Consider the following 27,845-nt stretch of genomic DNA (forward strand, 5'->3'; position numbering starts at 1 on the left):
GCCAGGATCTGGAATGGGCTTCCAAGAGAGGTAGTGCTATCACCTAGCTTGGAGGTCTTCAAGAGGAGGCTAGATAGTCACCTGGCTGGGGTAATCTGACCTCGGTCCTCTTTCCTGCCAGGGGTAGGGGGTCGGACACGATGATCCATTGTGGTCCCTTCCGACTCTACAATCTATGAATCTATAAGGTGTCTGGCCCTAAGAGTGCCTGGTCCCAGCGACAGAACCAAGTTGGGCACCACTGTCCACACTAACACAAACCTCTTCTATAACTTTTTGCAAATCTTGTTCCCCCATTGCCTTATCCGAATAGATCTTGTGCACATTCTGTTCACTATGTGCGATAGAAGGATCTTCACTTTTTTCCTAAGCTGCAACCAGCCAACAGAGGGCAATATATTAATACATAAAAATGCCTGACAAGCTGTCACAGAAAGTCATAATCAAAATTTCCATTTGAAATTATGGTGATTAGGGTTAGGATTCAATCTACCACAAAAAAAATTCAGAACTTTACCTGATTACACTCTGTTTTCTTCAAACATACCTGGTACACAAACATACAAATGGAAGAGTACAAGGCTAGAATAAAAATGATCAGGCTTTTCATAGAGCACTGGAGATTTACTTCATGTGAACTAAGTAGCAATTAAATCTCAATTTTTGTTAAAGTCAATTACCTTAATTTTAATAAACACTAGTTTAAGTTTTAAATAGGACTGCTTAAAATTCATTAATGAATTCAATATGTTATTGTCTATTAAAGATGACTGTAACAATAATAATTTCCTCTATTGGTGGCAGTATATACTGTTCTAGTACATATGTTGGACTGTGTCCTCAGAGAGAGTAATTCTGTGCTGCCCCCATTGAATTAGCTGGTCCTCTATTATGGCAGCCTCTGACTTCACTGTGGTCTCAAAGGAGGGCCTACAGCTTCTGTATGTCACAGATGCACTGCAAACCGCACTAAGGTAACAAATACATTGTAGATTGCCAGTTCTAAAACTCAGTTTCCCTTATCTGTGCTCATCATATTGCAGCATAATATAATAGGTCTGATTTTCCTTTAACATAAATTAGGAGCTGAGCCACAGCTGAAATGCTATGAAATAAAAATCAGTCCCTATAGGTTTCTTTTATTCTCTGATCCAGACAGGAAGAGCCTGATGAGTTATCATCTTTTTCCCAACTCTATGACATTGCATCCAGCTTCTGTTACGATGGGGTCTCTTCTCCTTTATCTCACTCCCTGTAGACAGAAAGGAAAGGCACAATCTCAGTATTCCAGGCCAGTGATGTGCTGAGATCAGCTTTTTGTTTTCTTGTTGTGAATTTTGCTTTTCCAGCACATTAGCCATGCTTCAGTTGCTACAGAATTTAGCTTGTTTGTTGCTGCTACATGATCTCTGGCTTTCTGGATTAGCAGCATGCTGCTCAGAGGAACAGGAGTGTCAGAAGCTGCTGCTTCCCTGTTCAGGTCTTTATCACACCATTTCCACTTGCCATCTGGAGTCAAACCAAACAGGGAGTCATCCAAATCTCCCCCCTTACCCTCCCTTTTTTAATTAGGTCATAATCTATTGTAAACTGAGGATGTTTTAATTGATTTTCCTTGTTTTTAGAACATGAAAAGACATACATAGAGCTTCAACAGTCTAAGCTCTTATAATTTGGATCCTTGTAATGGAAAGCACACATATACATGAGCTGTCCTAACTTGGCAAAGTTATGTCATCTGCTGCAGAAGTAAAGTGGGCAGGATGCTCGCTGTGGGGATGGTTGGGTGGATGTTTGGCTTGTTTTATTTTTTTAGATAAGGAATGTGACTAGAGCATCCTCATGTCAGAGAATACATACTAACCACCCCCTTAGAGCCATTCCTGTGCCTGGCAAGTACGATAGCTGGGTTTCCCTTAGCACTCATCAGTTTTGCAAAGGAACCCAGCTGTGATCTGATAAAGCTGTACTATGGGACCAGAGGAAGGACTTCCTTCTCTTCCTTACAGCAGATGCATCCAACGCAGGACAAGTTTTGGTCCTATAAATGTGAGACAGCAAACTAACCCTTTTCAACTTCCGGGACATAACCTACCTCATACAAAAAGAATGCACAAACTCAATCCAAACAGCTCCAAGTTCTCTAACAGATGTAAACTATTTCTAGCATACTGCCTGGGGTGCAGGAAAATGCAGTAATTCTAGGGAAGCTATATGAAGAAGCTGGAAAAAATAATGGAAGTCACATATATATTTTGTTTGAGTGTTTGTTTATTGAATAATTTCTCTGAAATGACACTGGATTATTTTCAAGAATAATTCATGGGTGTTATATTGTTGAATGCCAGGAAAAACAGAGCTTCCCACTGGATCAAAGAAACAGACAGCATTTTCAAAGACTAGGCACTGGGGATTAAATCTTGCATATCACTAGAAGATACATATGAAACCAGAGGAAAATTCAAGACATCTCATGGGATACAGTCGGACTTTATAGTACCCCAATATCTCAATCTCAAACTCTTAAACACTCTAATCCAAACTGTAAAATATGTTGGTAGAGCAGAAAGTAGTTGAAGGTGCAGTACCATATCAGGATTTGTATTTTAAGAATAAAAATAAAACCAATAACAAAGAAAAGGATAAAATGTAGTAAAAATTTAAAATATCATTTTTAACAAGCAAGTTATCTGCATATAACAAAAACAAGTTAAAGCAGTTTGAATAAATAACACGCAGATGCATTAGCATAAATTAGGTAAATCCTGTCCCCTAGTTATTGTAGCAATCTACACAGGTAGATCATCTAAGAGCTGAACCATTGTGAGGGAATAGTAAACCTGTTTCTGTAAGGAGCAGTATCACCGAATACATAAAGGAGAAGGGCCCTGAATTAACATTTTGATTAGACTCTTCTAATCTGAACTTTTTGTCGGCTTCAACTATTTGGATAATTTAATGTAGGGTTTACCTACATTTTTGGGTTCCTCCCACAAGTCAGTGCCCAGTTCTGATGAAGTTCCAGAACAGAACCTATCAAAGAGCTGTATGAGCCTAAAAATCATGGTTGAAAGTAGAATTTGGCCAAAACATGAGTCAGCAGTTCAGCAGCTTCGCCTGTCTGGGATAGGCTGGGGAAGAAAACCTGTTCTGGAGAGGAGGTGCTATGAGTAATTACACAACATCAGCAGTAGACTACTCTAACAGTGTGTAATGGGAAACCCCACATCAGGAAAAATAAGATTCCAAAATGAACCACTACATTTGCTACACAGCACAAACAGCTGCTAAAAAGATCTGCTGTTATAAGAGACAATGTGCAGGATCTCTCCACTGTGCTGCATATCCTTGGACAGAACAAGACTTTTAGTTTGGGTGCCTGCTCTCGGTGGCACCTCCCTAAGTCCTAGGACAGGCTCTAGGTTTAAATGAATTTTACTGATCATGTCAGCATTACTTAGACTTCTGCCCCATGTTTTATTAAGAATGGCAGCAATGAACAGACCAGACCACAAGACCATGGCTCCCATAGGAATCAGGACATGTACTGTTGACTAAGGCGGTGGTGGGAGGCAGTGGGGAAGGTCTCTGTGCACATGACCCCCAAGGTTTGTGTCTGCCAGGAGTCGCTCATTCTTCATAAGGAGCAAATCACACACCCTCAGAAACCACCATGATAAGCACTATATAAATACCTAAAAGACAGGTGTGACAGTCAGTGAGAAACTCCACAGTTGGAAACTTGGCCATTAGTATATCTAAACACTGTAAAAAGAACTTAGTTTTTTACTCCCAAGCATCATTACTCTGACAGATGTTAGGGAGATTCAATAATATGTATAAGGATTTTCTATTTTCTCCTGTCCACAGGAATGATATGATTAATGTGAAACTGGACTACATTGACTTTATTGTTTGTTTTTAAGCCATAACACATCAGTGTCAATGAAAGTAGAAATTTGTCTTCTTGTTTTATCACAAAAGTCACCTGACACATATGCTCAGTTTTAACCTGTATGTAAGTACTGGTGGCAGTGTAGTTCAAGGTCTCTAACTGTAATACAATTCCTACAATTATTCTGATGTAGCACATTCTCTGTTCCATGGGCAACTGGTACCACCTTAGTCGGGGGGGCCCATGCCCCCCCCGGAACCAGTCAACAACCGGGGCGGTCCCCCCTGCAGCCAATCTCACTGACTGGGGGGAGGGGATCCCCTGTGGCCAATCGCACTGACCAGGAAGTGGCCACAGGACTCCCAGAAGTGGACGCGGGGATTCATCTGGCACTTCCTGGCTGGTACTTGCAGGAGGGGGTCACCGGTGCTCCCGCCTGATCCCCCTGCCCATCACCTAAGCAGAGAGTATGGCCTGTCAGGGGGTGCACCAGTGCTCTCAGGAGGTGCATGTGCACCCCCATGCGTCCATTATATGTCGCCATTGCTCTGTTCCCATACTGCACCCACCTTACTTGACAATGTATCACTCCAAATGCTGAATTATTTACATGAGTCTGAATTTTAGGGAGTCTACAAACTGGACTTCCTGATGTTTGGTTGTCACTAGTAATTTTTCATTTGTGGTTAAAATATGAAATATTGCTTCAGGGGCATCAAAAATATACAGGTCCCTAGGACACATTTACTACCTAGACACATTGGGCACATCTACACGAGATGCATTAATGTGCATTAGCCTAATTTAATGCACATTACAGGTGCATTTCTACACCCTTAATGCACATTAAAAATGGTGGTATCCAATTTAGGCACAATTAGTTAAAATGCATTAATTCACATGTAGATGCAATCCGGCACTAACTTTAGCGCTGGGTCTGCCCAGCCACTAGGGGCACATGGCAGGGCTGCAGGGACTTGGCATTAACTTTAGAGCCAAGTCCCGGCACATGTAGACACATGCCAAAACTTGCTTAATCCACATTCACTTAATGCACATTAAATGTAGTTATGCTTAAATGCACGTGTAGACACGCCCCTTGTTATTTTGAAGTTATCCAACTTGAGTATGTCTTCTTCCATTCAGGAGTGGTACCCTTGATGTATCAGTGAGAAAAGTAGCACAGCTACAAGCATGCACATATCCAATGCATCTTCTTTCTTGGGATTTGCAGAAATGTGATAATCCAGCCCTTATCTTTACTACTGTCCTATGAATATAACAAAGCTTTTGTCCCAGTTTGGTTAATGTGCAGTCAGTCTAATTATTGCTCTGTATAAATAGTCCCATTTTAAACTGTTTCTTTGCCTTTTTGATGTCAGACCATAAAATCATGGTGTGCGATAATTCATCCATTTTTTATTCAGCTGAAAAAAACCAAAACCAAAACACATCACTCCAAGTTCAGGGCTATTTATATCACTGCTTGCTGAGACTTATTCATGTCTGCAGGCTTGGGAGTTGTGATTTCTGATCTCTGCGGTTAAACATAATTTACTGCTTGTGAGTGTGTTATTCCTAAGTAATTATAGAAAGAAAATTTGTTCGATTCAGTTTCCCCCATGTTTTACTTGCCTGCCATGACTAGATGGGAGTCTATTTTGGAAAAGAACACAAGGGCCACTCTGGTCTGTGGTTGCAATTGGAATTAATCTCTCTATTTACTCTCTTAGTACATCTCTGTGACCCAAGATCTGCTCACTTCATAACAGGTACATGGTTCAAGGTATTCGTGTACACATCTTATTTTAACTCCATTACCATGCTTTAGACCCACATGGTAACACAAACAAACAAAAAGGAATAACTAAAGAGACAGCTTCTTTGCCCGACCATACTCTTCCCCCCCACTTTGGGTAGAGTAATGTAATAAAAAAGAAGTCTTTACAGTCCCATTATACACTTATTAACTTCTAACAAAATCTCTAAGTACTTCTTGTTACCTAGTCTGGAGTTCACCAAACTCTCCCCAGCTTGCAGGCAACTTCTATATCTTTGATACTTGCTTCTTGAGGGGTGTTCCCCTCTGTCGCTATCGAGCCTCCACACGAAAATCCACACCATCGCTAAGACACCACAGCTCTAGGTTCCCCTTCCGGGGACTGTTATTTCGTCGTTCCTATTATCATTGTAATTCCGGTTCTCAGTTAACAGTGTTTTCTGTCTTTCAGGTGCAGTGAATGGTCCTGACACCGGCTGATGACCTCAGCATTTTCTGCCACCTCTCTACCGGCACAGTGAGTTTCTTCTTTCACTTGTTTTAGTAATGGGACCAACGACTCCCTGTTACACTGCTTGTGGTAATGCAGATGATGATGGTCACTGACTTCTGCAGTGTTAAACTCCACCTGGGGCCCAGTACCAATTCCACTAGCCCAGACTCTCAAGGAGATGGCTTAATTGGTACAGCTCCAAAATACCATCTGCCTGTTCTTAACTACCCTGGCTCACCAGCCAGCTCTAGGAGATCAGAGATTGTGGCTGTGACGTTCAATTTTACCACCTTTCCAAGTCAACTTTCTGCTGCCAGGGCCCCAGAGGCAGGGTTCTGCTGTGAGAATGTGTATTCAACCAGTGAATTTGGCCCATTAGCCAAAGTTAGCTATTGAGTACTTAATACAATGTTGCAGCAGCTGCCAGTACTCAGGGCAATCTGGGACTCCAGGTTGGGTAGAGAAATGAGAGTTGCATGTGCCCTAGTCTCATTTACTTGGAAATATGCATTTTATAATGGGATCAGCTTTACATTCTGATCCTCTGCCAGACTATTTCTCTGCTTCTTTCAAAAACTGTTCCAACTCCCCTCCTCCTAAAGTCAATCCCTTTTACTGTCACATGGTGTTGGCTGCTGTGTAACACAAAAGGAAGCCCTTCTGAATGCAGTAATCATTAACATTGCCTCTTATTAGTATAAATGTTCAAGTGTCTGCTTTAAACAACCTATTATCCTCTTTCATTAATTTAACTGGTCATTGAACTTGGTGGGATATTTATAATTTCTTCTGAGATATAAAGACATTTTAAATTAGTATTTGTACAGGCCTCAAGAGAGATCAGAACCCCACTGTGCTGGCTGGTTTAAAAAAACCTTAGTGAAAGAGGAGGCCCATACCTTGTGAAACAGAAAACTTGGACAAATGGTTAGAGGGGATTTAGTGTCATAACCTGCCTACTAGAATACAGTAAATCTCAGATTCAATCAGTATCAATTTATGATGCCCCTGCATTTACCATTTTTGTAACAAAGTTTGTGTTAAGTATATTAGTGGGTTTCTGAAGGAACTGTCTTTTCAGCTGGGATTTTCAGAAATGTTTTTGTTAGATACATAAGTTTCTTAGGTTTCCTTGAAAATCCCAGCCTGAATGTTTCCACTTCCACTTCTCAAAATTCCCTGCTTTTATCTTCATATATAGATTTTTCAAATATACTTAAATAATTTAGGAGCCTAAGTACCAGTGACTTTCAATTGGGTTAGCTGCCTAAATCTCTTAGGCTTTTCCTAGAAAAATTACCCTTCACCTCTATCACCCCAGGGTCCTTGCAGTTTTCTCACTTCCTTTAATCCACTGTATAGCTACACTGGTGTTTTGTCATTTCCACCTATCACTCACTTCCCCATTATTTCTAGGTGTGGCTCCCCATGGGGGCATTGCCTCTCCCATCATTCACCTCAGGATGGCCTCTCTGTAGAGTGCTTCTAAGCTGCCTATCAATCTATCTATCAAGGTCCTTCTATGATGTACTTGAACATATGATCTGAGCACCACACAAATATTAATCACTTATCATTTCCTAGGGAAGCTGTGGGATCTCCTTAAGTGGAGGTTTTAAAAAAGAGGCTATACAGACATCTGTCTGGGATATTTAGGAATAGCACATCCTGTATCTCCACAGAGGCCAGGGCTAAATGACTCTTGAGGTCCCTTACAACCCTATGATTCTATCAATATTAATGACTGTATATCCTGAATCTCAGACAAAACAGACTGCATAGAAGATACACCCAAATAATGTGGCAGGGTTTTAAAACTGGCCAAGTACCCTTGTGTTCTGTTCGTTCTCTGCAGTCCTAAGAACAAACAACACCTCATCATTTGCATTGTTAGTAGAATGCCCCATTTCTCCTGTTTCTGTTTTCCCAAGGGAGAAAACAAGTAGTAGGGTCCAAATCCTTGCTAAAGTTTTATTCAAAGGAAATTTATTTAAATCAAACTTTGATTTAAAGGGAAGTTCACAGGATAACACTGATTGTCAGCAGAATAGTAGTGCTGTAGTGTTTATTATTCTGAACACTATACACTTATGCACTTATGTACTGAAAAGATGATCCTTCTCCCAAAAAGCCTACATTAAGATTTAACTGATTTAAAAAAAATAATGAATTAGAATGGAGTAGCAGCTGCAGCATGCCACATGCTGTGTGAACACAGATGATTTCTGCCACTGCCCTAAAGAATACAATCTAAAAATAATGTATTTATTATGTCGCTTCTGACAATTCTTGTATAAGATCACTAATAAGGCACAGCTTGAAGAAGGTGAGTAATTCATATGCATTACTCCTCCTCATAAACATTTATTACTCAGCCTCAGGCCTCCACATGCACATTGCATGGATTCTATTGTGACACATTTGTATTATGCACCATAAAATTGTTAACAGTCATAATAGTAAAACGTGTTCTCTGGAGTGTCTGCATGATACTGGTCTCATATCCTTTTAATATCTATTCAAAAGTGGTGGTGAGAATAGTGCCAGATGGCAATGGAAATGGAAATCATGTGACGTATGTATGTGATGCGATCCTCATTTTTCTTAAATAAAGAATTCTTGTGAGAGGAGGAATTACAAGTAGTATTTATAACAGCCTTTCATAAACATCCCCAAATTCCAAGCAAAAGACAAAAGGCATGAATCATATCACAGCAGGCAATATAGCTGGGGAAGTGGCCCTCATGTAGATTGCTTCCGTAATTTGGGCTCCAAAATGAAAGAGAATTGCTCTTAGAAGATCTGTAGGAAGTTGATAATGGCTTATTTAACTGTAGTATCATTACTAAAAATCTGGGGTTTGATCAAGAACATTTCCTTAGCTAAAACTGTTGTGATACTTCATCAAATAGTTCAATCCTGTTACTTATGTCTGTTAATGCTGTTCAGCTGAAGAACCAGGTTGGTACATTACGTTTTTAAATGTTCATGATCAATGAGTGCAGAGTACACTGAATTAGTAGCCAGAAGTAGAACAATTGCTCATAAATGAAATATTGCAAAGGAGGCAAAATAGTCTCTTGAGATTAAAGAAAAGGTGAGACAATATTACATTCTCTGGTATTATTTAAAGGCCTTAAACATTCTATAGAAGTTAAGGGCAAATTTCTGCTTGAATCATTTTTCATTGAACTTAGTGGAAGCTGTGCATAATGATCTTAGAGAAGAATTTGGCTCAAATTGATTTAAACCCTCACAGTATCCTTTTGGCTAAATATCATTGACAGGGAAGTACTGATAGATGAAGTGTTTGATCAAGGCCTGAACTCAGCCGCTATAATGTTGTTTATGGCATCAAAAAAGATCACAGATTCTGAAAGGCTGATTAACACCAACTGTTACCTAAGCTAATGGGAACTAAGAATATTAGTCACCTCTGAACAATAAGGCCACCTGTGTAGGTACATAACATTAGACATCCATGTTTGAAAGAAACTAGTCTAAATGAAAAACCTGAAATCAAACCCTGACTCAGCAACTACATGGGAACAGATCTCAGAAGTCCAATGATTTCAGCTCTGATTTGTACCCCAGCTTTTCATCTCTGAAAACACTTTCAATTCTTGCTGAGCCAAAAAAAGGACAGGAAGTTGGTGACCACAGAACATGGTTCACTGGGAAGCACTGGTGATGGGTATTAGATCTGCTGTCTCTACTAGCACACCTTCAAAAAAAGAGGCCCACACATTTCCCCAGTGCACTTAGTCAGCTCAGTTGGCTTCTGTGTGTCATGACCCAAAGGTATGATTTTGTGTGTGCTTCGGCACTAGAATTATCCCCGTGGGATTACAGCTTCGTTGCACGGTGGAGTTTTGCTGCACAGAGAACCCGCGTGCAAAGGAGAGAGTTCCCGCCACTTTGCAGCTGTCTTTGCAGGGTGCATTTTCTTTGCAGCACAGAAATTTACGGTGCAAAGAGTTCCCGCTATTCGAATGCAAATTTGTGTCCCGCTATTGGCTAGTTCTAAGTTATTCCCACGTGGCGGCTAGCGATTGGCCTGCTAGCCGTATAAAAGGCTTGAGCGGTTTCTGCCCAAGCCAGAGAGGACTCCACATCCATCTCGTGGGGACTCTGGGTACGCGGCAGGGTAATAGAAACCCTGTGTGAGATCCAGAGGAGTTTGGCGGCCTGATCCACCGCCCACCTCTTCCCGTCTTCGTGCGGTAACCTTCTTTAAGACGTATCTACGAGTTTTCAGCTTTGTGGCACGCTTGTCCAGGACATCCGGAGTTCTGTTTGCGTGGAGCCTAGCAAACTCCACGTGATTGTTCTTGTTCTTTCTGTTTGTAACCGCAACTCAAGCAAGTTTTCAGCCTGCACCGCGACCATCTCGGTGTAAGTAAACAATCTTAAAATCTACCATTAAGCGTCTGTGCCTAATTCTAGCTCGGCGCCCGCCCTCTCCGACCCGGTGTGCCCTGGCTGCCGGCCACAGCCCGTGTGCAGCACGACAAGGGCCGCAGGTTCGCACCCGGCCCGCACACTGTGAAACAGAAGAGAACACAGCTACGGCCCAAGCTCTTCCCCATTCCTTTGTAGGAGAAACACCAAGAGCATGGGAGTGCAGAGACCGTAAACCATGCCCAGATGATGAGTACAGAAACATTTGAGGAGAGTGAGTGAGAACAAAGACGTCTTACTCCTCTTGTTTTTCCACCTATAAGTATCCAGGTCTGACCCAACCCATCATCTTTAACAGATGCCAGTCCACAATCCTCAGCTACCTCATACTGGCCACAGACTGTTTTGTTCAGAGGAGCCCAAGCCTTTAGAGCAGGCCAGGATTCAGGTGCACAAAAAGACTTGTTCAAAGAGCTTCTGTAACATCTACATGTATCATCATTGTGCCTGAGCATCAGGAAAAAAAGAGCAGGTAAATAGAATGAGAAGGAAATGAAAGTGTATCACTGAGAGGACAGGACTTCAGATTGCTAGGACTGTAGTCAGAGCAATGAAAAGATAAGTCTTGACTCTGGAGAATCCCTTTGCATCATGCCATCAAACCTGAGTATTGCAAATGATAGCTGACAACTGCATGAAGAAAAGAGAATGGTTAAAAGCAGAGCTATCATAAGCGACACTTCAAAGCAAAAACACAAAGAATTCCAAGAACTGTACTTCCCTCAAATGTCAGGCTGCCTTAAAGTAATCCAGAAGATTAATAATAACCTCAACAAGAAAGGGAAGTTAGGGCATTATGGAAACATCAAAACTGAGGTGCAAATCAGGACTAGATGACATGATAGCTATCAGTAATAATTTCACCCATGGCATTCAGGGAAGTTGATCAGTGTTAGAAAAACTGTTCATTACACAGAAGCTGTGTATTAATCATGGTTTAAATTATTGTATGTTTGTTATTTCCATTATCTGTGGGAGCAAAATTGATTATATTCCACAATCTATTTTGTTTCATGTTAGGGGGGAAAAAGCATAAATTTGTTGAGAAACAAGAAATGAAACAAGAAAGCTGGCCTCATTTTCTGTCAGGTTCCCCTATGGTGTGAATCTTTATTATACAGAGCACAATGGCTTTTATTTCTTCTTAATTGTTACTTTAGTTTTACTGTTGTTGTCTCTCCTGTGAACCATACGTGTGGGACACAGTAGCTGAGACAGGTGTGCAGTAATAATACTAATTTGTCTCAAGAGTATGAAGACAGAATTTATTTTCTTTTGACTGTTTAATATATGAGGGGATTTCTAGCTGACACCATCTGTTAAAAGTCAGTGACAAGTAAGCTGAAACCATTACTAAGACAATATTGTAGCTGCATACATTAGTTAATTGGCACTTGATGTGCTCCTGAGGGACTTTAACGCATCCATTAGTTTTCACCCTATTCCCTCCATCTGCAACCCCATCACCCTGCTGGGAGCTAAAAGCATTTGATGTTACACCAGCATGTCTGCTACTGAAAGTAAGCTAACAATCACTGATTTTGTCTCCCATGAATTCTTTTATCACTACACAGCACCCTGTAATTCATTATACCAGATAGATTCCTTTCTCTAACTTGCTTCCTTTGCATTGTGTGTGTCATACCCAATGGTCTACGTACAAGGATTCAGCACAGGAATTACTGGAAGGCTTTGTGACTTTTTGTAAAATAAGCTATTTTTGCATTGAAAGGAAAAAAAGAAACACCTCAAAAAATAATTGCAGTTTCTTTTTCATTGTCAATTTCCCTCTGAAGACAATTTTCATCCTATATGGTGAAATGTCACCTCTTCCTGCTCAGAAATGGGTCAGTTTTCATTGATATTTTCATACTAGTAGGGCAAGTTTCATTCTCAGTGGACTGAGAACACCTCATGTCTAGATTGTCCCTTTGGTCACAGGAATGTAATGAGGAATAGCCTATGCTCACCTCTTTGCCCTGTGTAGCACCTTGATCTAGACATAAAGAAGCATATGAGGGCTGTGTATATGCTATGTCTTTGCCCCTGGGCAAATGGGTGGGCAAAGCCTTAGCTACTCTTTGTAAAGATGCCAGCAGCAGATCTGAGCCATTGCTGGGAGGCCTGGGGTACAGTTTATTGCTGGAACAAAGCAGCAGCTGAGAGGAAAGTGTGCTTCTCAGGAACTCCTTTCCCTAGGCTGCTCCAGACATGCCCCTTACACAAGACTTGCAGTGGAGTGCTTCTCATTGCTTATGAAATCTGTACACAGATTTCTACTTCTACTGGAAAACCTTGGCATTTATTCTATAAGTTTCTAACATTAACCTTCAGTGTGCAGGTTGGGAACATGATGGTTTTCAGAGAAGTCTAATGAAGGTAACTTTACACTAATTAGTTCTCTTTTGAGGCCACTAGGTGGTGAAGAGAGATAACTGTTAGTATGCTAGTACTGTAAAACCTTGAGGCAAGATCCACTGAGGCTGCTGCAGACTGGAGATGGGGGTTCTCAGGAGGGTCCTGGCACTCGTGTTCTGTCTACCTACTACTGATAGGGACCAGGGGGAACAAGGAAAGATCTTTACTATCTTCAAGTAAGGTGGTTAGAAGTGTCACTACTACAGCTTCACCTACAAGTTGCCTCTGAGCTTCTGATACATCTATTACCCACACCTCCACCCAACTCTTTACTGATTTTTGTGTTTGAATTTAGCATGCTCCCATCACAGTATATTTTAACACAGGAGCATGCTAAGGCCCTAACCCTTGTTGTCTGTGATGCTTGCTGTCACCTCTTCTCTAATTGATGTGCACCTGAGGGGAAGGCATTTGATGAAGGCATGCTGCTGTCTTTGCTCTATTTTTTTAACTAAAGAAAGTCATCTTTCTATACAGTCAGAGCCTTTCAGCTGAACAGATGCACTGAATCAGCAAGACTCCACCAGCCTTGGCCATATCCTCTCTATTGCCAGCCAGCATCACCAACAGTAAATTTAAATTTATAAGCTGGAGAACAATGACTGCTGAGGAAACTACACGACTCCTTTTAAAACACTTCTTCAGCTTTTCCCAAGTCTCTAACTCTTCAGAATTGCTCCTTGACACCAATTATCATCTGTGTCACTTGCAAATAACATGACAATTGTAATACATTTCTAACTAAAAAGGATCAGTTTGGAAATCTGGCTTTAATTCTCAATAGCATATTGTTCATAATAGAGATAGTTGAGTGCTTTGTACTTCTCTTTGAAATAATGTCTCTTGTCTATCGTAACTTTCTTAAAAGAAATAAAAATAGGATGTTATCTTCAAGTCCATTAAAATGGTACCCAATTTTCTAGTAAGGTAAAAGAAGCCATTAAAAACAAAATTCTTGTAGTACTGAAAATAATATTCTTTCCTCTTTCATACAATGCTTGGTGGACTCTTTAAATGCCTCCAGTGTCTTCAGTTGCTCTCATTAGAAGTGTAGGTGGTATAATATGCTTGTAAGTGTCCAAAGTGGCATCCTAGAAAAGTACTGAATCTTTTACGCTGAACTCCCAAATGAACTGTGAAATTCTATGGGTTTTTTACTACAGAATTTCATTAGAATGGAAAAGTAAAAAAGTCTTTCATCAGTAATTTCAAGTTATTGACTTACTACAAAACAACCAAATTTTATTCCCATCTTAATTCAAATAGGTTTGAGGATATGTACATAGATGCATTATTTTTAGAAGGCCTTCAAAGATGGATAAATAATATGAAGCTAATTAAGAATGAAGAATCATTTCAGTTGTTATACCAACCCCAAATCTCCTTAGGAAAATGCAGAATAGTAATGCACTGATTAGAGCTGCAATTAATAGTTCTTGCCTAATAGACGTACATTAAAAAGTCTGGATAATGCCTGCTGGACTCAATCTCTTATCTTATGTTGAATTTACTTCACTGCATTAGAGGCTCTACTATCATGTTCTTGGCTGTCTGTCCTGGACTTATCACATCTGGCTTTTCCACCACTTGCAGACAACTGCCTAATGATCAAAACACTGAAATATTTTTAGTTACTCTCAGGATCAGTTTCAAAGACCTCAGGTTTTACATTTATTAAGTATTTGCATTTCTGATATATGTTTTCAGAAACAGGCTTGTCCCGTCTCAAAATATTTCAACATGTATGCCACCTAAAAGAGCTTACCACCTACATTCAAGGATGGACTTGCCACTGCCATAACTCACTAAGGAACTAGACCCCAAGACTACGCAATTAAGGGCCAGTGCCTAGCTGTGTTGTTCCCAGATATAATCAGGAATCAGAAAGTCACTAGGAAGAAATCTTCCAAACCAGGCCTTTTGCTGGTGCTTGCCCTGGGGCAAAGAAGGAGGGAAGCAGAACCAAGGTTTTACCCACTCCTTGCCCACCTTTGCCAGGGAAGACAAGAAGGAGGACACAGCATAACAGCCAGGCAATGGCAAGTATCCCCTTGTTATGTCCTCTAACTCATCTTGACTGGCACATAGCAGGACTCATAACTGAGCCCTAGCAATAGGAAGACTAAGGAAGGAAGCACAACAGTTACAAGGAATAGAAGTTACTCAGTCCTTAGTTATTATTTAGTTCTAGCAGTGCCCACAGTTTGTAACAAAGGGCAAGGATTTTTGAGGATGGTATCTTTTTATTAAACTGTTTAATTGGAATGGACATAGACAAGCTTTCAGGTACAACTGTACCCTTCCTGAAGTCTCTGAGGACCACCTGGGCCATCATGGTTATATCTCTTCAACACTAAAAATAGGCAGTCCTTGTCTCAAGATCTTCTTTTGACAACTCTGTGATGTCAGCTTTGCTTTGATTTTTTGTTGTTATTGTGTTTCTTATTGGCAACAATGCATAAGTGCATTTTTAGTAAGGATCTAAATAAGAACAAAGAGGCCATAGACGAGCAGGGTTTGTCTGGAGAGGGGCGAGAGCGTATTCCACAATTAGGGAGTAGTGTTGAAGAAGAGGTCCACTAGCATTAGAAGAGGAAGCCAGGCTAAATTTTCCCAACTGATTTTACTAGGGAATACTAAGTCAGTTTTATAGAAGGTTATGTAACACCCTGTCAAATCTCAGATGAGAAGTTTGCACTTTAACTGAATATTTGGGGCCCTGTGCACACAAACTTCTTTTAATGTCAAGAATGCTACTAGATACGCAAGAAAAGCAGGCACAGACACAAGAACGGTAAGTATTCAGGAATGATTATACAATCTTTTAAGACTAAACTTAAAAAACATGCTCAGGAAATACATAATAGGAAAGACAAAAATTCAAGCTGTGATTTTTCTGAATGAATGTGTTTCCAAATATCTTTTTCGATAAGAGATCACACTGATTATTTTTAAATCAACTAGCATCTTCTAGTGATGCTATTTTACAATCCTCAGAACATCTTAAACCAGTACAGTACACTGAGAAAATAGAAAGAAATACAGTACTTAAACAGTTTTTCTCTAAAAGCCTGGTATTTTAACAAGATTAAAATGAGCTTTGGTTCAAATATGCCAGATAACATATAAAAGTTTCATGTTTTTCTAGTATACAGAAGTATATAAAAAATAATGTAAATGAATAGTGGCCAAGGCAAAAACACTTCTATTGATTTTAGCAAGAGCAGTCAGAAAGTGTCAAGAGTTTTGACCCAAAATGTAGGTTTTGTAAAACATTTTTCCAAAGCTTATTATTAGTAGGCTTAGTAGGATGGTGGTAATTGGAGACTTCAATTAGTAGGATAGTGGTAGTTGGAGACTCCCTTCTGCAGGGAACAGAGGCATCCATCCATTGACCTGAGCTGTTGTCTCGGGAGGTCTGTGCTTACTCGGAGTCCAGATCTGAGATATCATGGACAGATTACTGAGACGCATCTGGCCATCTGACTATTACCCCATGCTGCTCATCCATGTGGGCACCAGTGATATTGCCAGGGAGACCCTGAGCAGATCAAAAGTGATTACAGGGCTCTGGGTGCAAGGTGAAGGGGACCGGGGTTCAGGTGGTGTTCTCCTCTATCCTTCTGGTCAAGGGAAAGGGCCTGGGCAGGAGCAGGCACATCCTGCAGATCAATGCCTGGCTGCGCAGGTGGTGTAACAGAGCTTTGGCTTCTTTCACCATGGGAAGTTGTTACAAGGATTGCTGGGAAAAGATGGGATCCACCTGATAAAGAGAAAGAAGAGAATCTTCACAGAGAGGCTCGCTAACCTAGTGAGGAGGGCTTTAAACCAAGTTCACCAGGGGATGGAGACCAAAGTCCTGTGGTAAGTGGGGAAGCAGGAGACCTGGAGGAAGAGCAAGCAGAAGTGGGCAATCAGGGGAGGTGTTTTCATTCTTCCTGAAAAATCAGGGGAATTAGCTAGTTACCTTAGGTGCCTGTATATGAATGCACGGAGCCTGGGAAACAAGTGGGAAAAATTGGAAGTTCTTGCACAATCACGGAACTCTGATGTGATTGGAATACCAGAGACCTGGTGGGAGCTTGCATGACTGGAGCACTGTCATGGATGGGTACAAACCATTCAGAAAGGACAGGAAGGGGAGAAGAGGAATTGCACTTTAAGTAAAAGAGCTGTGTGATTGCTCAAAGCTACCATATGAAACGGGAGATAGGCCTGTTGAAAGTCTCTGGGTTAGGGTCAGAGGGGAGAGCAACAAGGGTGATGTCATGGTGGGGGTCCGCTATAAACCACCAGACCAGGAGGAAGTAATGGATGAAGCTTTCTTCAAGCAGCTAGTGGACGTTTTCCAATCACAAGCTCTGGTTCTCATTGAGGACTTCAATCACCCTGACATCTTCTGGGATGACAATACAGCAGTGCACAGGCAATCCAAGAAGTTTTTTGAGAGTGTTGGGGACAACTTCTTGGTGCAAGTGCTGGAGCACCCAGCTAGGGGCCATACTCTTGCTTACAAAGAGTGAAAAAATAGTGAGGAATGTAGTGGATGGCAACTTGGGCAGCAGAGACCACAAGATGATTGAGTTCAGGATCCTAAGGAAAGGAAGGATGGAGAACAGCAGAATAAGGACCTTGGACTTCAGAAAAGCAGACTTCGACTCACTCAGAGAACTCATGGGTAGGATCCCCAAGGAAACCAGTCTTAGGGGAAGATGAATCCAGGAGAGCTGGCTGTATTTTAAAGAAACCTTACTGAGTGCAGGAACAAACCATCCTGATGTGCAGGAAGACTAGTAACTATGGCAGAAGACCAGCTTGGCTAAGGAGGGAACTCTTCAGTAAGCTAAATCACAAAAAGGAAGCTTATAAGAAGTGGAAACTTGGACAAACAACTAGGGAGGAGTATCAAAGTCTTGCTCAAGCATACTGGGATGAAGTCAGGGGGCATGTCCACACATACAGGCACATGTGCTTGCAGCTGCTCAAATAGAAGTGGTGCAAATTTGAGCCGGGGCTTTTTGCCTCAGCGCACATGCCTAGACATGCACTTTGGTGTGGGGCAAATTGTGCCACTTGGGGCAAAATAACTCTGCCCAGCTCCTCCTAGATCTGCAGCCAGGGAGGTCTAGAGCTGGCCCTAGCAGTATAAAAAGCTGCCCTGTCCTAGCCCCATCAGTACAAAAAGCTGCCCTGGCAAGTAGCTCAGGGCTACTCACTCTCAGGGCCTTCTGAGGCCCAGCCAACTGGTACCTGGGGACACTAACCCTTGTGTCAGCTGGACTTCTGAAGCAGCCCTGAGAGTTCCCTGAACCCTTTACCTACTACAGCAGTCTGGCAGTGGGGGCTGCTGTCTGGCTGTGACCTGCTGTGCACCTGCCAGACCCGGATGAGGACTGCACAGCCAACAGAGGCATTTGCCCCTCTGGGCCAGCTGTTAGTGGTCTGTGGCTGCAGGGCTGGCACAAACTGCCAAAGCATGTCCTCCTGGCCCCAGCTGGTCAGGTCAGCCACCTCCAGCTGGGTCCAAAGTGCCAGCTCTGAGCAGGCTCCACTGCCTGGGTCCTGCCACTTGCCTACCTTGCAGGACTTCTGGTATTCCCTATTTGAAAACTGAAAAATCCCTGATAAAAAAGATCCCAAAGTCACTCCATAAAATACCCTGAAATCCATGTTCCTCCTCAATTAAGACCACTATATATAGAGCAAGGGAGAGAGAGAGACAAAGACAGCGATCAGTTAGACAATGTTTTATTGATATATCTACAGTGTTAAAGCAATTTGGAAGCCTACCAGTGTCTCTATCATCATAATAAAATAATTTCTAAATATCTATATGTTTTTCTGTTTGCCTTAGGTTTTCTTACCATAAAGCAGTTAGAGCTCCCCTTGACCCCTTCACTAACCAAGATGTGGGGACAGCTGCCCCTGCAGCCACAGCTCCTGCCAGATCTCATCCGGTCTGGCAGCTGGGGATGCAGGGTGCGTACTGGGGGATGTGAGGTTTGTAGGAGGGGGATGGGGGGATGTGGGTGGCTGTAGAGGAATGTGGGGTGCATGGGGTGTGTGGGTAGGTGTGGGTGGATTGTGGGGGGACTGTGGGGAGGCTGCTCAGAAGGGGTCAGTCCCCTGCCCCCCCACAGGGCTACAGTCCCCCAACAGCCACCTCAACAGGGGCCACAGCCACCCCAACAGGGGGCCACATAGCCCCCACAGGGGCTACCACCCCCCCTACAGGGCCCATGTGACCCACCTCTGCTTGCTCCCCCAGCCCCCTGGATTGCTGCCCTGCCTGGCCCCACCCCCTGTTTGCAACCCCAGACCCCCAATGGCTGCACCACCTGGCCCCAGCCTCCTGGCAATAAAAATAAAAAGGCCTCGCGCTCACTGGCAGTAGCAGTGGTCATTGGGGTCACTGGGGCCTCATGGCAGAGGCCCCCCATACAGCAAGGGGCAGCGGGGGGCAGGGGGACTGGCCCCAGCCACCTGGCACCCACACTGCCACTGCCCCATTGTGCAGATGCAGCCTGGGTCAGCAGGGATCTGGCCAGCTCCATGTGTTGTCGGGTAGCTGGGGCTGCTGTGGCTGTCACCCAGGGCCCGGCATCACTCAGCCCGAGCAGCCCCAGCTGCCTAACAGCGTGCTGTGTGTGCAGGAATGGGGCCAGGTGGGGCAGCAATGGGCAGGCTTGGAAAGCAGGTGGGGACTGGGGCTGACGGGGGTCCCTCCATGGTCCCCTCCCCCCTCTTCCAGCCCCCATCTCCTACTTACTGGCACAGACCCCGGGTCCAGCTCACTGCGGCTGGCACGCTGCCTGCTCTGCATGGGCAGGCAGCATGTTTCAGCACCAGGGTGAGGGCCAGCCATAGAGATGCTCTGTCTGGCTACCAGAGTGTCTCTGTGGAGGACCTGAGCCTCTGGTTGCTTCAGGGCACAGTCTGGAACCATGCCCGGCCTCGCTTTTTTCCCAGGATATTTTTTGATCCCTGGATATCCAGGAGTCTAATTTTGCCCCCGCATTGCAAATTTGCAGTGCGTGGAACATTTTTTGTTCCCATATGTGCCTCTTGCAGCATCTCAAACTATGTCAGTAACAAGATGAGGATTAAGAAAAGGATCCTGAATAGGGAGGCAATCTAGTGACAGAGGATGCAGAAAAGGCTGAAGTACTCAATGCTTTTTTCACATCAGCCTTCACAGGCAAGGTCAGCTCCCAGGCTACTGCACCAGACAGCACAGTTTGGAGAGGAGGTAGGCAGCCAACTGTAGCAAAATAACTGGTTAGGAACTATTTAGAAAAGTTGCATGTGTACAAGTCCATGGGGCTGGATAGGATGCACCCATGGGTGCTGAGGGAGTTGGCCAATGTGATTGCAGAGCCACTGGCCATCATCTTTGAAAACTCATGGTAATCAGGAGAGGTCCCAGACAATTAGAAGAGGACAAATATAGTGCCCATCTTTAAGAAAGAGGAAAAGGAGGATCCAGGGAACTACGGACCAGTCAGCCTCACCTCAGTCCCTGGAAAAGTTATGAAGCAGATCCTCAAAGATTCCATTTCTAACCACTTGGAGGAGAAGGTGATGAGGAACAGTCAATATGGATTCACCATGGGCAAGTCATACCTGACCAATCTGATTGTCTTCTGTGATGAGATAACTGGCTCTGTGGATGCGGGGTGAGCCAATGTGATATCTTTGGAAGTTTTTAAGACCCAGCTAGACAAAGTCTTGGTTGGGATGATCTAGTTGGGGATTCATAGATTCATAGATTGTTGGGGGCTGGAAGGGACAGATCATCAGGTCCAGCCCCCCCACTCTAGGCAAGAAGACAACTGGGGTTAGGCAACTCCAGAAAGGCAACTATCTAGTCTCCTCTTGAAAACCTTCAGGGTATGTGACTGCACCACGTCTGGAGGGAGTTTATTCTACAGTCTAGACACCCTGACTGTGAAGGAGATTTTCCTGGTACTAAGCCTGAAGCAGCCTTCCAGGAGTTTGTATCCCCAGGGGGAGTTTGTTCTTCCCCAGGGGTGGCTTAGTGGACAGTTGTTCACTGAGCTCCTGATGCACTCCTTTGATATAGCAGTAAACTGCTATCAAGTCTCCTCTCAACCTTCTCTTCTTTAGGCTAAAGAGGCACAGGTCCCTCAGCCTTTCCTTGTATGGCTTGCCTTGCAAGTCCCTGATTATACAGGTGGCTCTTTTCTGGGCCCTCTCAAGTTTTTCCACATCCTTATTGAAATGCGGCACCCAGAACTTGACACAGTACTCCAACTGCGGTCTCACCAGTGCTGAGTACAGTGGGAGTATCACTTCCTTAGTTTTACACGAGATGCACTGGTTGATGCATGGCAGCGTGCTGTTAGCCCTGCTGACCACCGTATCACACTGATGGCTCATATTCATGCAATGGTCAAACATTATCCCTAGGTCCCTTTTGGCTGTGGTGCAAGTTAAGCTGTCACCACTGAGCCTGTATGTATGTTGATAGTCCTGGTTTGAGCAGGGGTTGGACTAGATGACCTGAGGTCCCTCCTAACCCTAATTTTATAAGATTCTAATTAAAAATAAAGTGCAATGGAAACCTCCATTTCACAATCCAAACATTGCAGAATTATACTGAGGGCAAAAGACTACTAGAAAGTGGAAGAGAGAACAGAACAGAATTAAAAGTGAAACTAATTAGTCATTCTCAGAACGGTCATCCGAATGACTCAACAAGAGCAACCAGTCATGGCATTGATCTTGTCTTAATTTTCATATGATTTTCATCGACCCACACTTTTCATTGCTTGGCACTTCAACAAGCAGCTGAAAACATGGCAAAGTGGTTTAGCTGTTTTTGCTAGGATCCAGTGCTACACAACAGAAAAGAGAAAATAGAAGCTATTTGCAGGCACTGATATATCAAGACAAAAGCTGTCAGACAACTTAACATGACTTCAGGAGAGAAAAAAGGTCAGGAAAGGAGGGATCTAGGGAGCAGGTGTAGCTTCAGAAAAGCAACAGGTAGTGAACATTGGGGAGGTGAAGAAGGCCACCACAGGTAAATAAAGATGTGCAGAGAAGCAGAATGAGAGAATTTTTTTGGACACAGAAAGATGAAATAAAGGACAAAGGAGACAAGGTGAGGCCTTCTCTGCTTGTTTTTGAAGGACACACCCTGGTTGCAGACAAACAAATACCCTTCTAGTAGTATTTAGGGCTGTGCAAAGCTTCAGGTGATGATTTGATTCGGAGGAGATTTGGCTTGATTCAGCAACCAAATCTCTGAATCCAGTTAAAAGGTCCAAATCAATTCGAAGCTCTCTGAATCAATTCGGAAAAGATTCGGAGAGCTTTGGAGATTTGGACAGTCCCAGCTCACTGCCACAGTGAGATGGACCTGGACTCCATGCTGGTAAGTAGGGGGTAGGGTAGGGGAGGGGAGGCTGGAGGAGGGGACCATGCAGGGACCCCTGCCAGGCCCCATCCCCTGGTTGCGTGCCCCCCACATCTCCAATGGCTGCCCTGCCCAGCCTCAGCTCTTTAAAAAAAAGCCCTGACTCACCAGCTGCTGCCAGGTGGGGAGGGGGGCAATCTCTGCTTCTCCCCACTGCCTCATGCCTCATGGGGGGTTCTGCCATGAGCCCCCAGACCCCCACCCACTCTCCCAGCCCCCCCCGCCCCATAGCTGCCCTGCCATCCCCAGCTCCTGGCTCTTTAAAAAACCCAAAAAAACCCAGCCCCAAATCACCAGCTGCTGCAGTCCCCTCGGGGCTTCAGGGGGCTAGTGGCAGAGCCCCCACTACAGCATGGGGCAGTGGGGGGCAGCGGGGATCACCCCCCACCTGGCAGCAGCCGGTGAGTGGGGGCTTTTTTTTTTTAAAGAGCCTGGAGCTGGGATGGGTGGGGCAGCCATGCGGGGGGGGGGGGGGGGAGGGAGCTGGGAGAGCAGGTGGCAGTTGGGGGGGCTCATGACAGAGCCCCCCCATGTGGCATGGGGCAGCAGGGGGCGGGCACAGGCCTAGTAGCATTGTTTCACTTGAGCAGTTTTAGCCGTCACAAATGGAGAAAGTGGCCTGTTTATTTGTGAACAGGAGGGGAAGCATCTATGAGATACTTTCTCTATTACTATATGGTCTATGCTATGAAAAAGCTTGAGAACTGTATTTAAATATTCCCTTTCCAAGCCCCATTTATTTCCCCCTGTCAAGCCTCTGAGTGTCCAGGGATAATTTTAATAGCAGTGATCTTAAATATCTAAACTCAAAAATCCCTTTCTTGAACTATGTGGAAAATGAAGACATACTTAGTCACATTAGTTTAAAGTCAAGCAGAAGGCAAGGTAGAGTTGGACCTTATTACCTCTGCATTATTAGTCACTGTCCCAGGGACGCCGGGGCTATGGGGAAACCCCAGCCCAAAACCAGAGAGAAAGAAAGCCCATACTTACCCTTTGCAGGAGCCGGGGGTAGCGGGGGAGCGCACGCCGGGAAACCACCTGAGCGATTCATTAGCCACGCTCATATCCAGCTGGGACCGGGTGACGTCAGTGAGAGACACCACCCGGCGGGAACAAAGTGCGGCCCCGGGGACACAGGAGAGAGGCAGAAGACCAGGGAGCCTGCGGGGAAACCCAAGGTCGGGAGCTTGCACCCGCGGGGTCTGTCTGCCCGAGGCCGGGAAAGCTGCTGCAGCGAGGGAAGCGGCGGAAGCAGTGAGAGCCGCAGCTACAAAGAAACCAGCTGTGGAGCTGATGAGAGAGCTGGTAGGAAAGTGGGGGAGAGAACCAGCTGCGGAGCCGACGAAAGAGCTGGCAGGGAAGCCGGTGAAGGAACCAGCGAGAGAGCCGGCAGGGAAGCCGGTAGAGGAACTGGCAAGAGAGCCCACAAGGGCAACGGGACCTCAGGGGGCTGTAGCAACATCCCCAGATGGGCGCTGCATATGGGGCTCTGAGGCACCCGTCAGTTGCAGGTCTCCTTGGGCTAGGGGTCATTAAGTTTCTCAGGACCTTCCTGCCAGGTGGTTACACCTCTCTGGCAGGCACGGTGGTGGTGGCTTCATTTATTCTCACGTGGTAGCCCACCGGGTGTCAGAATAGGATAGGGTCTGCAGGGACCTCAGGCCTCTTAGCCCTCAGACCGGAGCCCAGCTTAGGTCTCCAAGTCACGCTGGTCTGGGGCTAGGGGATGTCCTAAGGAAGAGACGAGGCGGGGCCAGTAAGAAGCTGAGAGATCCGCGGCAGAAGGTGGTGTTTGGCCGGGATGTAGGGGAGGTTGGAGCCCCGTGAGTGCCCGTTGAAGGCGTGATGACCCTGGAGGCTGCTTCCACCCCCACCACTGAAGGTCCATCCAAAGTCATGGCAGACGAGTCTTGGGGGTCTTCCAACGTCATCCGAGGCACCCTCTGGGGCCCTCTTGCAGGACCGGGGCAAACCCAGTCAGCAGCCCGAGTAAAAGTGGCTCGGGAACGCCTATTGGAGCAGAGGCGGGCACAGTCGCTATAATTGTTGTTATTGATTTTTATAATTATTATTATCTTTGAATCTGTTAGTCTGTGTAACCCGGGGGTGTACCAAGAGGTATACCCTCTCCAATTGAAGGGATCAAAGCAGGTGCACAAGTGCTGTGGGAGGTGTAGGGACTCTCCTCCCCCTATAGAGCAGAGCCAGACCATCAATGGGGCCTTAGCCATATACCTTTTAATGAAAGAACAGTACTGGGAACATAACTGGCATAAACCAGGGGGTATAGGAGACACTACAATGCCCTGAGGGGGCAGGATTCAACAAAGGTTAGACACTTACAATCACTGACAAAAGACAGGGTTAACAAAATGTAAAATACAAACAGCAGAGCAAACAATACTGGTTGGTGAAATATAAAAGGCACAAAATACAAAATGTCACAAAACAAGGAATATAGGGCCTAGGTACCTGGAAAGGGGGGGGGGGGAGAAACACAGTGACCCCTTTCCACTGCAACAAGGATTTCTCCCTGTTACTTCACTCACCCCAACTGGGACTTGAACGCAGACCTCCCACAAGGTAGGCAGAAACTCTACCACACAACTACCCGTGCTGGTGCTACTCCAAACTGCAAGGGGTCTTGACCTTCCCAGAGCCCCGGCCTCAACTCGAGCTGCCTGGCCTCTGATTGGAGGAGCTGGAAGCAGAGCTGGGAACCTCTCAGGTCGCTGCTCAGATCCTTGCTGGAGCAGAGGAACCTCTCCTGCTGGCCACAGCCTCTCATAGGCGATCCTGGAGCCCAGTGGGGAGCCTCTCCTGCCGGCCACACGCCGCACTGCTGAGGGTCCAACTGCTGCCTGCAGGTCCCACCCCTTCAGGCTCTTCTGGGGCAACTGCTCCCACCCCGCTGGCTCAGCTCTTGCCAGCTCTTTTAACCTCTTTTCTTGTGGACCCTTGCTGGTCTCCCCTGAGTCAGCTGCGCTGCCCCTTTTATCCCCCTCCACGTGACCCCAGGGGCCAATCAGGGGACATGGAGGGTGAGTCTCTGGGGCCTGATTGGTGAGTAGAAGGAATCCCAAGTCCTCCAATCATCTTTTGCCCTTTCAAAACCCCTGGGCTAAGTCACTGCCAGCTAGCCTGTCACATCTGTATGAGAAATGTCCTGGGTTTTCCAGCCACACTCCATAACCTACCAATAGAACTGAAAACTATCCTGATATTTTCTACTGTCTTTCAGCACATTCAATCTCAGTTAAAAAGCTGACTGATTCCCAGTCTTCCTTGAAGCCTTAAGAAAACTATAACAGTGCTAACTATATATATGTGATATAAGGCATATAAAAGTGTTTCCTACTCCTTTTCTACCCCAACTTAAAAGCAAGATCTTTTAATAAATCAGTGGTTCTCACCCTTCTTTAGGCTAATGGCACTGCCTGGAAAATGTCAGCTCTTAGCTTTCACCCATTTTTTGACTATAGAAAAATTAGAGGAATTCCTCTGTTGCAAAGAACTCAGCAAGCCTGTAACAGGTAAGAATGTTTTTGACACTATGGATTCCTAATTGAAATCTCTGGGTTTATTTTGTAAACTAGCCAATTGCCTCTAAAGAAGAAAGGGGGATGGGAGCAGGGGGGGATGGGATGGAGCCCCACTCCCCCTTGCTTCCTGCTGCTTGGGGTCCAGGTGCATTCCCTGCCTCCCTGCCACAGCATTGGGGGGGGGGGGGGGGGAGGAGAGGAATGGGCCCAGCCCAATGCAGGGGAAGACCGGGTCCAAGGGTGGGGAGAAGCTGGGCCACCATGGCAGTGGGGAGCAGCGGGCTTGGGGCCAATGCAGATGAGGGGGAAGAGTGGGCCCAGGCCCAAGTGGGGAAGGAGGCCTGCTTTTCCCCTCCCCCAGCTACTACTGTGTCAGGCCGCATCAGGCTGGGCCCGCTGCTCCCCCCCACGTTGGGCCCATTCCCCCCCAAGTCAGGCCTGGTCCCACTCCTCCCCTTCCTCCACTGCTACTGCCGTCGTCATTGCACACCCACTCCTTTGCCCACTGCTGCCAGGTCAGTCCTGCAGGCAGTGACGATGGAAGGGGGAGGGCGGGGCAAGGCAAGGCCAGCACTGGTGGCCTCATCTCCACCCTCCACTCCATTGCCACCACCTGCAGGGAGCAGGGAAGAGGGGGAGAGGCCAGTTCCATCCACTCGATTGCCACTGCCTCCAGGGAGCAGGGCAGGGGGTTAGGGTCTGTCCCCTGTGTCCCCGCCACCATGGTGGCACATTGCCACCTGTCCAAACCCTTTTTCACACTCTGATTGCCTGTTTGTCAGCCACGGACGGACGGACGGACAGACGCTCTGGGATCTCTCAAGTCACAATGAAGTCAGAAGAGAAAGTGTTATTGGCTCTTCCTAGGAGACATTTAGCACCTCAGAGTATTGGCTCCTAGACATACAATAAAAATGTTTTCCTTTTGCCCCTTGTAGAACAGAGATAAAGCCACAATCATCATAATTATGTCAAACAAAACTGTTACTGTAGCAGGACATAAAAAGACAGAGTGAGAAAACAAGGATTGTTTGTTGGGCAGGATATGGTACATTTTAATAAGAACTGTTTCATCACACAAATCAACTGCATGCCACAACCAGTTCTACTCTAGTGTAGCAGTGCCAGACATGCTTTTGGCTGCCCCCGAAGGACATGTACCAACCTAAAATCTAGGATAAGGGATACTATATAGTCATTTACAGTCCATCTTCATCCCTGTACACCCAACAGGCTGCCAGCAGCACCCTGACATGCATTTATGCCCCAAATTTACAGATTGGATAATTCAAGAACAATCTGTGTGGCAGTGTAATTACAATGTGTTTTATAGAGCCGAAGCAGTTACATTGGTATGAGAGAGGAATGAAGGTCATAGTGGCTCTTTGAGTTCCTTTTCCACTTCTCTCTCCCTAAGGCTCTTGTCATGTTCCTTCCTCACCATGTCCCCAACATGCTGTCCTCAAAGGGTCACCTCTACCTGTCATCCTCCATGAGTGCTACATCCTTCATGCCAGGAGCTCTGTGCCCCGCATCCCTCATAACCCCTATACTGGATGCTACACATGGCCCTCCTTATCCCCAAGTAGGAGCTCTGTGTGACCCTGCTGCTACCTGCATATCAGAGACTAAGAGTGTGTCCCACCTCTCACTACCTCCATGCTAGGGACTCTGTGTTCTCCCCCTCCCCCAGTTTCTCCTCCCCCCCCACCCTCCTGTCTACCTTGTTCTCTCGACAGGTTGAGCAGAGCACTACTCAGCAGAGCCTTTCACTCATTCCCACAGCCGTTAGGAACCACCCAGAAAAGGAG

At 45.1% G+C, this 27,845-nt stretch overlaps 1 long non-coding RNA gene across 1 annotated transcript in view; it reads right to left on the bottom strand.

The window, feature by feature from the left end:
• Window positions 1-590: 590 nt before the first annotated feature.
• The window catches only part of LOC132246970 (uncharacterized), a 40,331-nt gene continuing 13,076 nt past the window's right edge, over window positions 591-27,845 (bottom strand). Inside the window, exon 2 of the long non-coding RNA XR_009458373.1 lies at window positions 591-1,252. This is a non-coding gene — a long non-coding RNA (uncharacterized LOC132246970). The remainder of the gene's footprint in view (window positions 1,253-27,845) is intronic.

This window comes from Alligator mississippiensis, chromosome 1 (assembly GCF_030867095.1).
Source record: "Alligator mississippiensis isolate rAllMis1 chromosome 1, rAllMis1, whole genome shotgun sequence".
In the NCBI taxonomy this organism is placed as follows: Eukaryota; Metazoa; Chordata; order Crocodylia; family Alligatoridae; genus Alligator; species Alligator mississippiensis.